At 39.4% G+C, this 15,273-nt stretch overlaps 1 protein-coding gene across 3 annotated transcripts in view; it reads right to left on the bottom strand.

Annotated features, from left to right (window-relative positions):
• CCDC126 (coiled-coil domain containing 126) overlaps window positions 1–14,892 on the bottom strand; it is a 67,368-nt gene extending 52,476 nt beyond the window's left edge. Inside the window, exon 1 of one of the 3 annotated variants that reach the window (XM_037836907.1) lies at window positions 14,622–14,892. The gene's annotated coding sequence lies outside the window, so the exon portion shown is untranslated. Of the gene's footprint in view, window positions 1–8,667; window positions 8,804–14,621 lie in introns of those variants that run through there. The other 2 variants (XM_037836906.1, XM_037836908.1) reach the window with 2 other exon arrangements.
• Between the last annotated feature and the right edge of the window lie 381 nt (window positions 14,893–15,273).

The following is a 15,273-nucleotide window of genomic DNA, read 5'->3' as shown; positions in this document are numbered from 1 at the left end:
GGCACTCACCTGTGACATAGCACAGTCATCCCTCAACAGAGGACCCGGGGTGCACAGCCTGGAAGAGGGGCCCACTTGCAAGTCTCAGGAGCCATACGCCAATACCAAAGACTTGTGGGTCAGTGGCAGAGACAAACTGTGGCAGGACTGAACTGAAGGATTAGACTATTGCAGCAGCTTTAAAACTCTAGGATCATCAGGGAGATTTGATTGTTAGGGCCACCCCCCCTCCCCGACTGCCCAGAAACACGCCCCACATACAGGGCAGGCAACACCAACTACACACGCAAGCTTGGTACACCAATTGGGCCCTACAAGACTCACTCCCCCACTCACCAAAAAGGCTAAGCAGGGGAGATCTGGCTTGTGGAGAACAGGTGGCTCGTGGACGCCACCTGCTGGTTAGTTAGAGAAAGTGTACTCCACGAAGCTGTAGATCTGATAAATTAGAGATAAGAACTTCAACTGGTCTACAAACCCTAAAAGAACCCTATCAAGTTCAGCAAATGCCACGAGGCCAAAAACAACAGAAAATTATAAAGCATATGAAAAAACCAGACGATATGGATAACCCAAGCCCAAGCACCCAAATCAAAAGATCAGAAGAGACACAGCACCTAGAGCAGCTACTCAAAGAACTAAAGATGAACAATGAGACCATAGTACGGGATATGAAGGAAATCAAGAAGACCCTAGAAGAGCATAAAGAAGACATTGCAAGACTAAATAAAAAAATGGATGATCTTATGGAAATTAAAGAAACTGTTGACCAAATTAAAAAGATTCTGGACACTCATAGTACAAGACTAGAGGAAGTTGAACAACGAATCAGTGACCTGGAAGATGACAGAATGGAAAATGAAAGCATAAAAGAAAGAATGGGGAAAAAAATTGAAAAACTCGAAATGGACCTCAGGAATATGATAGATAATATGAAACGTCCAAATATAAGACTCATTGGTGTCCCAGAAGGGGAAGAAAAGGGTAAAGGTCTAGGAAGAGTATTCAAAGAAATTGTTGGGGAAAACTTCCCAAATCTTCTAAACAACATAAATACACAAATCATAAATACTCAGCGAACTCCAAATAGAATAAATCCAAAAAAACCCACTCCGAGACATATACTGATCACACTGTCAAACATAGAAGAGAAGGAGCAAGTTCTGAAAGCAGCAAGAAAAAAGCAATTCACCACATACAAAGGAAACAGCATAAGACTAAGTAGTGACTACTCAGCAGCCACCATGGAGGCGAGAAGGCAGTGGCACGATATATTTAAAATTCTGAGTGAGAGGAATTTCCAGCCAAGAATACTTTATCCAGCAAAGCTCTCCTTCAAATTTGAGGGAGAGCTTAAATTTTTCACAGACAAACAAATGCTGAGAGAATTTGCTAACAAGAGACCTGCCCTACTGGAGATACTAAAGGGAGCCCTACAGACAGAGAAACAAAGACAGGACAGAGAGACCTGGAGAAAGGTTCAGTACTAAAGAGATTCGGTATGGGTACAATAAAGGATATTAATAGAGAGAGGGAAAAATATGGCAAACATAAACCAAAGGATAAGATGGCCGATTCAAGAAATGCCTTCACGTTGGTTTTAACGTTGAATGTAAATGGATTAAACTCCCCAATTAAAAGATATAGATTCGCAGAATGGATCAAAAAAAATGAACCATCAATATGTTGCATACAAGAGACTCATCTTAGACACAGGGACACAAAGAAACTGAAAGTGAAAGGATGGAAAAAAATATTTCATGCAAGCTACAGCCAAAAGAAAGCAGGTGTAGCAATATTAATCTCAGATAAAATAGACTTCAAATGCAGGGATGTTTTGAGAGACAAAGAAGGCCACTACATACTAATAAAAGGGGCAATTCAGCAAGAAGAAATAACAATCGTAAATGTCTATGCACCCAATCAAGGTGCCACAAAATACATGAGAGAAACACTGGCAAAACTAAAGGTAGCAATGGATGTTTCCACACTAATTGTGGGAGACTTCAACACATCACTCTCTCCTATAGATAGATCAACCAGACAGAAGACCAATAAGGAAATTGAAAACCTAAACAATCTGATAAATGAATTAGATTTAACAGACATCTACAGGACATTACATCCCAAATCACCAGGATACACATACTTTTCTAGTGCTCACGGAACTTTCTCCAGAATAGATCATATGCTGGGACATAAAACAAGCCTCAATAAATTTAAAAAGATTGAAATTATTCAAAGCACATTCTCTGACCACAATGGAATACAATTAGAAGTCAATAACCATCAGAGACTTAGAAAATTCACAAATACCTGGAGGTTAAACAACACACTCCTAAACAATCAGTGGGTTAAAGAAGAAATAGCAAGAGAAATTGCTAAATATATAGAGACGAATGAAAATGAGAACACAACATACCAAAACCTATGGGATGCAGCAAAAGCAGTGCTAAGGGGGAAATTTATAGCACTAAACGCATATATTAAAAAGGAAGAAAGAGCCAAAATCAAAGAACTAATGGATCAACTGAAGAAGCTAGAAAATGAACAGCAAACCAATCCTAAACCAAGTACAAGAAAAGAAATAACAAGGATTAAAGCAGAAATAAATGACATAGAGAACAAAAAAACAATAGAAAGGATAAATATCACCAAAAGTTGGTTCTTTGAGAAGATCAACAAGATTGACAAGCCCCTAGCTAGACTGACAAAATCAAAAAGAGAGAAGACCCTTATAAACAAAATAATGAATGAAAAAGGTGACATAACTGCAGATCCTGAAGAAATTAAAAAAATTATAAGAGGATATTATGAACAACTGTATGGCAACAAACTGGATAATGTAGAAGAAATGGACAATTTCCTGGAAACATATGAACAACTTAGACTGACCAGAGAAGAAATAGAAGACCTCAACCAACCCATCACAAGCAAAGAGATCCAATCAGTCATCAAAAATCTTCCCACAAATAAATGCCCAGGGCCAGATGGCTTCACAGGGGAATTCTACCAAACTTTCCAGAAAGAACTGACACCAATCTTACTCAAACTCTTTCAAAACATTGAAAAAAATGGAACACTACCTAACTCATTTTATGAAGCTAACATCAATCTAATACCAAAACCAGGCAAAGATGCTACAAAAAAGGAAAACTACCGGCCAATCTCCCTAATGAATATAGATGCAAAAATCCTCAACAAAATACTTGCAAATCGAATCCAAAGACACATTAAAAAAATCATACACCATGACCAAGTGGGGTTCATTCCAGGCAGGCAAGGATGGTTCAACATAAGAAAAACAATCAATGTATTACAACACATTAAAAACTCGAAAGGGAAAAATCAATTGATCATCTCAATAGATGCTGAAAAAGCATTTGACAAAATCCAACATCCCTTTTTGATAAAAACACTTCAAAAGGTAGGAATTGAAGGAAACTTCCTCAACATGATAAAGAGCATATATGAAAAACCCACAGCCAGCATAGTACTCAATGGTGAGAGACTGAAAGCCTTCCCTCTAAGATCAGGAACAAGACAAGGATGCCCGCTGTCACCACTGTTATTCAACATTGTGCTGGAAGTGCTAGCCAGGGCAATCCGGCAAGACAAAGAAATAAAAGGCATCCAAATTGGAAAAGAAGAAGTAAAACTGTCATTGTTTGCAGATGATATGATCTTATATCTAGAAAACCCTGAGAAATCAACGATACACCTACTAGTGCTAATAAACAAATTTAGCAAAGTAGCGGGATACAAGATTAATGCACATAAGTCAGTAATGTTTCTATATGCTAGAAATGAACAAACTGAAGAGACACTCAAGAAAAAGATACCATTTTCAATAGCAACTAAAAAAAATCAAGTACCTAGGAATCAACTTAACCAAAGATGTAAAAGACCTATACAAAGAAAACTACATAACTCTACTAAAAGAAATAGAAGGGGACCTTAAAAGATGGAAAAATATTCCATGTTCATGGATAGGAAGGGTAAATGTCATTAAGATGTCAATTCTACCCAAACTCATCTACAGATTCAATGCAATCCCAATCAAAATTCAAACAACCTACTTTGCAGACTTGGAAAAGCTAGTTATCAAATTTATTTGGAAAGGGAAGATGCCTCGAATTGCTAAAGACACTCTAAAAAAGAAAAACGAAGTGGGAGGACTTACACTCCCTGACTTTGAAGCTTATTATAAAGCCACAGTTGCCAAAACAGCATGGTACTGGCACAAAGATAGACATATAGATCAATGGAATCGAATTGAGAATTCAGAGATAGACCCTCAGATCTATGGCCGACTGATCTTTGATAAGGCCCCCAAAGTCACCGAACTGAGCCATAATGGTCTTTTCAACAAATGGGGCTGGGAGAGTTGGATATCCATATCCAAAAGAATGAAAGAGGACCCCTACCTCACCCCCTACACAAAAATTAACTCAAAATGGACCAAAGATCTCAATATAAAAGAAAGTACCATAAAACTCCTAGAAGATAATGTAGGAAAACATCTTCAAGACCTTGTATTAGGAGGCCACTTCCTAGACTTTACACCCAAAGCACAAGCAACAAAAGAGAAAATAGATAAATGGGAACTCCTCAAGCTTAGAAGTTTCTGCACCTCAAAGGAATTTCTCAAAAAGGTAAAGAGGCAGCCAACTCAATGGGAAAAAATTTTTGGAAACCATGTATCTGAGAAAAGACTGATATCTTGCATATACAAAGAAATCCTACAACTCAATGACAATAGTACAGACAGCCCAATTATAAAATGGGCAAAAGATATGAAAAGACAGTTCTCTGAAGAGGAAATACAAATGGCCAAGAAACACATGAAAAAATGTTCAGCTTCACTAGCTATTAGAGAGATGCAAATTAAGACCACAATGAGATACCATCTAACACCGGTTAGAATGGCTGCCATTAAACAAACAGGAAACTACAAATGCTGGAGGGGATGTGGAGAAATTGGAACTCTTATTCATTGTTGGTGGGACTGTATAATGGTTCAGCCACTCTGGAAGTCAGTCTGGCAGTTCCTTAGAAAACTAGATATAGAGCTACCATTCGATCCAGCGATTGCACTGCTCGGTATATACCCGGAAGATCGGAAAGCAGTGACACGAACAGATATCTGCACGCCAATGTTCATAGCAGCATTATTCACAATTGCCAAGAGATGGAAACAACCCAAATGTCCTTCAACAGATGAGTGGATAAATAAAATGTGGTATATACACACGATGGAATACTACGCGGCAGTAAGAAGGAACGATCTGGTGAAACATATGACAACATGGATGAACCTTGAAGACATAATGCTGAGCGAAATAAGCCAGGCACAAAAAGAGAAATATTATATGCTACCACTAATGTGAACTTTGAAAAATGTAAAACAAATGGTTTATAATGTAGAATGTAGGGGAACTAGCAGTAGAGAGCAATTAAGGAAGGGGGAACAATAATCCAAGAAGAACAGATAAGCTATTTAACGTTCTGGGGATGCCCAGAAATGACTATGGTCTGTTAATTTCTGATGGATGTAGTAGGAACAAGTTCACAGAAATGTTGCTATATTATGTAACTTTCTTGGGGTAAAGTAGGAACATGTTGGAAGTTAAGCAGTTATCTTAGGTTAGTTGTCTTTTTCTTACTCCCTTGTTATGGTCTCTTTGAAATGTTCTTTTATTGTATGTTTGTTTTCTTTTTAACTTTTTTTTTCATACAGTTGATTTAAAAAAGAAGGGAAAGTTAAAAAAAAAAAAAAAGAAAAAAGACAAACAAGGAAAAAAAAAAAAAAGATGTAGTGCCCCCTTGAGGAGCCTGTGGAGAATGCAGGGGTATTCGCCTACCCCACCTCCATGGTTGCTAACATGACCACAGACATAGGGGACTGGTGGTTTGATGGGTTGAGCCCTCTACCATAAGTTTTACCCTTGGGAAGACGGTTGCTGCAAAGGAGAGGCTAGGCCTCCCTATATTTGTGCCTAAGAGTCTCCTCCTGAATGCCTCTTTGTTGCTCAGATGTGGCCCTCTCTCTCTGGCTAAGCCAACTTGAAAGGTGAAATCACTGCCCTCCCCCCTACGTGGGATCAGACACCCAGGGAAGTGAATCTCCCTGGCAACGTGGAATATGACTCCCGGGGAGGAATGTAGACCCGGCATCGTGGGATGGAGAACATCTTCTTGACCAAAAGGGGGATGTGAAAGGAAATGAAATAAGCTTCAGTGGCAGAGAGATTCCAAAACGAGCCGAGAGATCACTCTGGTGGGCACTCTTATGCACACTTTAGACAACCTTTTTTAGGTTCTAAAGAATTGGGGTAGCTGGTGGTGGATACCTGAAACTATTAAACTACAACCCAGAACCCATGAATCTCGAAGACAGTTGTATAAAAATGTAGCTTATGAGGGGTGACAGTGGGATTGGGAATGCCATAAGGACCAAACTCCACTTTGTCTAGTTTATGGATGGATGTGTAGAAAAGTAGGGGAAGGAAACAAACAGACAAAGGTACCCAGTGTTCTTTTTTACTTCAATTGCTCTTTTTCACTCTAATTATTATTCTTGTTATTTTTGTGTGTGTGCTAATGAAGGTGTCAGGGATTGATTTAGGTGATGAATGTACAACTATGTAATGGTACTGTAAACAATCGAAAGTACAATTTGTTTTGTATGACTGCGTGGTATGTGAATATATGTCAATAAAATGATGATTAAAAAAAAAAAAAAAAAAAAAAAAAAAGACTAGCTGGATGCAAGATTAAGAAACAGATGTCTCAGAGTTTAAATTCCAGCAATAAAGTTAAAATATCAAAATGTCCAGGTTTCCACAAAAGATTGCAAAACATATGAAGAAACAAGAAGCAATGACCAGGCAAAGAAGATTAAAGCATTACAGAAGCCATCAACAAGGAAGACCAAACCTGGGAAATACTAGACAAAAACTTTTCTAAAATGATCCTAAATATGCTCAAAGAGATAAAGTAAAACATGGACAAAGAACTGAAGGACATCAGGAAAACAATACATGAACACAAAAATAATATCAATAAAGAGATAGAATTTATGAAAATTAAAAAAAAAAAAAAAAATAGAGCTGCAAACCACAGAAATGGAAATCAAAGATTTCCTAGAGGGGTTCAACAGCAGATTGGAGCTGGCAAAGAAAGAATTTGTGAACCTGAAGATAAGACAATTGAAAACATATAATCCAAGGAGCAGAAAATAGAAAGAATGAAGAAAAGGGAACAGAGCCTGAGGAAACTGTGGTACACCATCAAGTGTACCAATTTACTCATTGTAGGAGTCCCAGAAGGAGAAGAAAGAAAGGGACAGAGAGAATACTCAAAGAAATAATGGCTGAAAACTTTCCAAATTTAATGAAAGACATGAATACATACATCCCAAGATGTTCAATGAACTCCAAATAGGATAAACCTAAATAGACCCACACCACCCCATGTTATAATCAAACTGTTGAATGCCAAAGATAAAGAGAAAAATCTGAAAACCTCCAGACAGAAGCAGTGTGCCATGTACAAGGGAGCCTCAAAAAGATTAAGTGTCAAGTTCTCATCAGAAACCATAGAGGCAAGAAGGCAGTGGGAATACATATTTAAAGTGCTGAAAGCAATAAATTGCCACAAGGAATTCTATATCCCTCAAAACTGCTTTTCAAAAACGGAAAGATTAAGACATTTTCAGACAGACAAAAGCTGAGGGAGTTAATCATCACTAGACTGACCCTACAAGAAATGCTAAAGGGAGTCTACAAGTTGCAAGGGAAAATACTAGACAATTGACTGAAGCCATATGAGGAAATAAAGATCTCCAGTAAAGATAATGACATGGGTAAATATAAATACCAATACTACTGTAATTGATTTAAAATTCCACCTTTTACTTCCTAAAAAGTGGATCTAAAAGGCAAATGCATAAAATGTAATGATAAATCAATGTTTTTAGACTCGTAATGTATCAGTTCTTTGTGAGAAGAACTTCCTAAAGGTGAGGGGACAGAGGAGTATAGGAAGATTGTTTATGTATGCTATTGTGAAGTTGGTACCGAAGACAAATGAGATTGTTATAGATTTAGGATGTTAGATTTAAGCCACTGGTAACCACAAAGAAATATCAGAGAATATACAAACTCATAGGCAGAAAGTGAAGTATAGGTTACCGGAAGTAAGGAGGAAGTAGCAATGCGGAATTAATGCAAGATAAGTGTAGGATTTCTGTTTGGGGTGAGGAGAAAGTTCTAGTAATGCATGGTGGGGAGGGTGATAAATTGGGAATGTGATTAATCCCACTGAATGGTATGCTGGGGAGAGGTGAAGACGGGAAGATTTATGTTTTATTTGTTTCCACAATTTAAAAAAAAGGAAAATACACAAAAGAGATAATGACAATTAAATGCAATACATGATACTGGATGGGATCTAAGAATGAAGGAGAAAAGACTCAAAAGAACATCACTGGGGCATAAGGAAAAAATTGGAATATAGAATGTAAGCTGTTCCAGTTTGCTAATGCTGCCATTTTGCAAAACACCAGAAACACATTGGCTTTTATAAAGGGGGTTTATTTGGTTATACAAAGTTACAGTCTTAAGGCCATAAAGTGTCCAAGGTAAGACATCAACAATACGGTACCTTCATCGGAAGATGGCCACTGGAATCCGGAAAACCTCTGTTAGCTGGGAAGGCACGTGGCTGGTGTCTGCTCGCTCCCAGGTTGCATTTCAAAACGGCATTCTCCAAAATGTCAGTGTCAGCTTTCAACTGCTGTCTTCAAAATGGGTCTCTCGGCTGCAGCAGCAAGCTCCTTCTGTCTCAGTTCTTATATAGGGCTCTAGTAAACTAATAAAGGCCCACAATGAATGGGTGGGTCCCCACCTCCATGGAAATTATTTAATCAGAGTTATGACCTAGTTAGGTGGGTCACATCTCCATGGAAACGACCTAATCCAATGATTCCAACTTAACACTAGTATGTCTGCCCCCACAAGATTGCATCAAAGAACATGGCTTTTTATGAGGGACATAAATATATCCAAACTGGCATACAAGCTTTATAACAATGTTAAATTTCTTGAACTTGATAACTGCACTAAAGGTGATTACGAAAGTGAATATCCTTGTTTGAAGAAAATGTTCATGGATGTATGTGTTTAAGGAGTATGCTGTGCGCAACCTACTCTCAAATGTTCAGAAAATGATAGATAGATAGATAGATAGATAGATAGAAAGACAGACAAAAATGATAGATAGATAGACAAAGATGATTGATAGAATGATATAGCAAATGTGGCAAAATGTTAAAATTAGTGGATTTGGACACATGGGGCCGAGGTTATGTTTGAATTCTCTGTATGGGACTTCCATTATTTTTGCAATTGTCTCATAAGTTTGAAATTATCTCAAAATAAGAAGTTTTTAAAAAATTAATGATAATGGAGAACATCTTCTTGACCAAAAGGGGGATGTGAAAGGAAATGAAATAAGCTTCAGTGGCAGAGAGATTCCAAAAGAAACCGAGAGGTCACTCTGGTGGGCACTCTTACACACAATATAGACAACCCTTTTTAGGTTCTAATGAATTGGAATAGCTAGCAGTAAATACCTGAAACTATCAAACTGCAACCCAGAACCCATGAATCTTGAAGACAATTGTATAAAAATGTAGCTTATGAGGGGTGACAACGTGATTGGGAAAGCCATATGGACCACACTCCTCTTTGTCTAGTCTATGGATGGATGAGTAGAAAAGTGGGGGAAGGAAAAAAAAAAAAAGGCACCCAGTGTTCCTTTTCACTGTAATTGTTCTTTTTCACTTTAATTTTTATTCTTATTATTTTTGCGTGTGCAGTAAGGAAAATGTCAAAAATTAATTTTGGTGATGAATGCACAACTATATAATGGTACTGTAAACAACTGAATGTACGCTTTGTTTTGTATGACTGCATGGTATGTGAATATATCTCAATAAAAAAGAATTTAAAAAAAGTAATGATAAATCCATGGTTTTGGATTCATAATGTATACATATGCAATTTGTGACAAGAACTACATATAGGTGGGGGTATGGAGGGGTTCAACAACATAGTTTGTGACTGGTGTTCATGGAAACAGTAATCATGATTTGCAATGGGTGGAGGTGACCTAAGGGTACACAGACTGAGGAACAGAATGGTGAACTGTGGCGTATGCATACAATGGAACGTTGAGCAACTATGAGAAGGAGTGAAATTGTGAGACACACAACGAGGTGAATGGATCCTGTACACAGTATTTGAGTGAAGTACACCAGAAATAAAGGCAAACACTATAATATCTCACCAAATATGGACTAACTACAATGTGTAAACTCAGAACTGAATCTTAGAACATAGCCTAATGTGGACATGATTATTGTAATAGTCCCTAGATTGTAAGCTCTTACAGCAGTCAACTCTATTCCTGAATTGTAATGCCTATCTCTAAACTTTGAGATGCTGATCCCTTAGTGTATAACCTGAGTGGTCTCTGGAACAATGCGTATCTCTGAGACACCTGAAACTCAGAGCTAGAGCTCGGCAGATATGAATGTCAGTATTAGTGCATACAGCCACTGTTAAAAAAAAAAAAGCTGAAAAAGAGCCCAGACTTCAATTAGTGATATGAATGAAGCAGATCTGGTTAAGACTAGGGCAAACCAGGCCAAAAGGTAAAGGTCAAAACTGACTGTGTTTGAAAACTTCAACTTCCATATGAGACCAAGGGAAGAGATATCTATTTGGTGCAGGATCTATATTTTCTAAACAGTACAACTCTACAGTCAGTTTGTTCAAACACCACAATTGCATGGAACTTTGAATAGGAAGTGAGATACAGGAGGTTAGTATAGGTTAGAGTGAAATAGTGACACATCCCAAAGTAATTTGGGCAGAGAATAAAAAATATATTTACAGCCTTCCCCCCCTCACCCCGAGGAGCTGGGGGAAGGTGCAGAAGTGTTGGACTTCCTCACTTGGACTGTTGTTGATGTTGTCACAGACGTTGGGACTGGCGGTTTGATGTGCTGAGCCCTCGATCATGGGACTTGCCCTTGTGAGGCTCGTTGCTGCAAAGGAGAGGCTAAACTTGGATATAATTGTGCCTAAGAGTCTCCCCCTGAGTACCTCTTTGTTGCTCAGATGTGGCCCTCTCTCTCTCTAACTGAGCCACCTCAGCAGGTGAACTCACTGCCCTCCCTCCTACCTGGAACCCAACTCCCAGGGGTGTAAATCTCCCTGGCAATGCAGGATATGAATCCCGGGGATGAATCTGGATCCGGCATCGTGGGATTGAGAATGTCTTCTTGACCAAAAGGCGGATGCAAAATGAGACGAAATAGTTTCAGTGGCTGAGAGATTTCAAGTGGAGTCAAGAGGTCACTCTGGTGGACATTCTTATGCACTATATAGATAACACCTCTTAGGTTTTAATGTATTGGAATAGCTAGAGGTGGATACCTGAAACTACCAAACTCCAACCCAGTGGTCTGGATTCCTGAAGACAATTATATAATAATGTAGATTATAAGGGGTGACAGTGTGATTGTGAAAACCTTGTGGATCACACTCCCTTTGTCTAGTGTATGGATGGATGAGTAGAAAAATGGGGATACAAACTAAATGACAAATAGGGTGGGATGAGGGCGATGGTTTGGGTGTTCTTTTTTCACTTTTATTTTTTATTCTTATTCTGATTCTTTCTGATGTAAGGAAAATGTTCAGAAATAGATTGTGGTGATGAACGCATAACTATGTGATCGTACTGCGAACGGTTGATTGTATACCATGGATGATTGTATGGTATGTGAATATATTTCAATAAAACTGAATTTAAAAAAAAAAAAAAAACATAATTTGTGTTGACATTAAGTTGGTATCAAAGCAAATGAGATTGTTATAGATTTAGGAGGTTAAATTTAAACCCCATGGAACCATAAAGAAAACAGCAGAGAATATGCAATCTCAAGAGGCAGAAAGTAGAGAACAAGTTAACAGAGTAGGAGGGCAGGGGGAAAGGGGAGTTAATGCACATAGGTGTAGGGTTTCTGTTTGGAGCTATGGGCATGTTTTAGTAATGGATCTCAGTAAGGATACCACAGTATGGTGAATATGATTAATTCCACTGAATGGTGTGCTTGGGAGTGGTTGAGATGGGAAAGTTTATGTTGTATATGTTTCCACAATTAAAAAAAAAGCTACTAAAGAGACAATAACAACTAAATACAATGTTTGATCCTGGAAGGGATCTAATAATGGAAGAAAAAAGGCTCAAAAGGACATTATTTGTACATTAAAAAAATATTTAGAATATAGACTATAAGCTACATATCAATTTTAAATTTCTTGAACTTGAAAACTACATTTAAGGTGGTTATATGAGTAAGTATCCTTGTTCTCAGGAAATGTACATGGCAGTATTAAGTGTTCAAGGAGCATGAGGTATACAATCTATTCTCAAATGTTCAAAAAATAGATTGATAAATAGACAGATATATGGATGACAGATGGATAGACAGAGAGATAGAATGATATAGCAAAACTGGCCAAACATTAAAAATGGTAGATCTAGATATCCAGGAAACTTGGGGGTATGTTTGAGTTCTCTGTATGGGGTTTGTATTATTTTTGCAACTGTCCTGTAAGTTTGAAATTACTTCAAAATAAAAAAATAAAAAAAAAAGAACCTCTAAATACCCTTATCACAGAAAGTCTGAGCTAGAAGAGTTCTTAGAATAAGACCAAGTTATAATTTTAGAAATGAGGAAATTGAAGACCACAAAGAAACCTAAGGTTACACATATAGTGAATATAGTGACAGAACTAGGATGAACCAAGGTCTCCTATTTCCCTAGTTATTACTCTTTACGCTATACTATATTAAATAACAACATAGAAATATTTTTTTCAAAATGAGTATCTTTGCCACACATTTTAAAGTGAATCAGAAGTCTTTATGTGCATATAAAATGCATCTTCTTCCATAAAATGCATTTGTCATTAAAACATTACACAGAAAACTTAGAGTCTACTGGCTTTTTCCTACTATAAGTGTTCTCTCAAAAGCAGCATTTATTTAGGACATATTTCACATTTTGCACAATTGTGTTTGAACTCAAAGTAGTACAGAACAGAGACTTTAAAGGAAAAATAAATTTCAATTTAAGAAACAGATTTCCTTAAAGAAAAACTCATCACTACTAATGTCACTAAAATTCAGGAGAAAACAGTGCAAGAACAACTGAAACTGAAGAGACTAATGTGAACTATTTCAAGTCGTTCGTTATCAAATCTATTGCATCCACTCAACTTGTCCTAAGAAAAAAAACCAAAAACTACACCTGGGAAACACAAATCCCAAAGGGGAAAAAATAATTACAAACCAATGGGAAAGTGTAGAAAGAAGCCGAAAAAAGTTGACTAAGGGTAAAGTGAACCCCCAACCCTCCCCACCCCCGCAGGACTGAAGAACACCGAGAGGCTTACTTTGACAAAAGAAACACTTAAGCTCCTCTAAAGACAAGCAGGGGATGACGGGGGGGGGGGGGGGGGTCGGGGGGGTAGGGGAGGTGGCTTGTGAACAAGTCCTTGTATCTCTAAAGGTGATCCACAGGTAAGCAGATCATCAATTACCTAACATTCTCAGCCATCTTAAACAGAGGAAATTAAGAAAACAGCATATTTTAAAGAATTCTTTCCTTAAGTTTAAGGAGAAAAAGTGAAGTACACACAATCTAGTGAACAGGGTACTAATGATTAATCAAAAAAAAGCACAAAACTCACAAGTCCAGAGGCCACTTCATTCATGGCTAAACGAAAGTAACACATTCAAAGAATTTTTCTCATCAAATGAACTAATGGCGTTACAGGTATATTGTTTCTTAATTCCAACAATTTGAAGGTGTATGTTGTTATCTCCATTTGATCGATGAGAAAATTCAGGCTCAGAACCTTTAATTAACCAAGGTCACAAAGTCAGGCAGGGTGACACAATGAGGATTCGAACCCAGGTTACCTCAACCACTCTCATTACTCGCTTCTGAGAGTATAAGCCACAGTCAACACGTTAACAAGGCAGTTTAAGTTCCTCCTCAACAGCTACCCAGGGGATGAGTTTTGAAGAGGGAGTAAAAAGGGGGCATTTGAAACTCTCTCGCTCGATCTCTCAAAGTAGAATAGATCTGAGCTGTCAAAAACAGGAAGAAAAAAAAAAGTGAGTGCCGCTGCCGCCCGAGGTCTCCATCCTAGCAGTTCAGATCCGTCACTCCTCCACGTCCACGGCCGCGGGACCGAGCCCGCCCTGCTGGGTCTTGCAGCCCGAGCCACGCTCGGTCCTCCGCCCGGGGGTGACGGGGCTGCGGTTGTCAGACCCGGAGGCGCAGGGACGCGGCCCGAAGAAAGGGACAAAGAGGCTTCCCGGCTGGGGCTCCCTGCCTGACCTGGAGCCAGGTTTCCGCGGCCTGGGCGGGCCCGGGGGCGGAGGTGTAGCTAGGGTGTAACCGGGGAGGGGCGGCCACCTGGCCAGAGACGCTCCACTAGGGGCGCGGGCAGGGGCTGCGGGAGTCGCCTCCTCACCTTTACCTTGCTTGTGGGCTTCTCTTCACAGTCGCCGCCGTTGCATGGTCTCTAGCCAGGGCGACACAGGGAAAGCCGATTAGCGCGCGTCAGCTGCGTCCCGCAGTCGCAAAGCAGCCTCTAGGCTGGGATGGAGGAAGGCCCTGGGTAGATAGTCAGGGATAAGGGTGCTTCCCGGCTTGGGGAGATTTTACTCTTCTAGTCCCTAGCACTCCGCTTCCGCTCCGCCTTCCCGCTCGGCCCTTCCCCCGCTTCAGGGACCCGCCGGCCTCGGCGCGCGGCATTGTGGGGAATGTAGTCCGGGAATACAGAAGCGGTGGCACGTGTTTCTAGCTTCCCAGCGCCTACTCCAGGTCGGGCAGAGCCCATTGCGCGGCGACCAAAGAGGTTCGGTGAGGTCCTTCTACAGGATAGTAGGATGAGCTTGCATTGGAGGATGAGCTTGTGGAAGGCTATCCTCTGCCTTAGTTCTCTGCAGGCCTTGAGAGGAGGTTATGAACGTCTCAACGCCCGACCTTCCAGCAGGGCACCAACCTCTTCACGCCTGTTGACTGAAACAGCAGGGTTTGTAGTGATTTAAAATGCGCTGCCGATCTTAGGCACTATATAGATAACACCTCTTAGGTTTTAATGTATTGGAATAGCTAGAAGT

Source organism: Choloepus didactylus, chromosome 5, assembly GCF_015220235.1.
Source record: "Choloepus didactylus isolate mChoDid1 chromosome 5, mChoDid1.pri, whole genome shotgun sequence".
NCBI lineage: Eukaryota > Metazoa > Chordata > Mammalia > Pilosa > Megalonychidae > Choloepus > Choloepus didactylus.
Note: the sequence above shows the minus strand (reverse complement) of the source record. Positions and strands in the feature narration are given on the sequence as shown.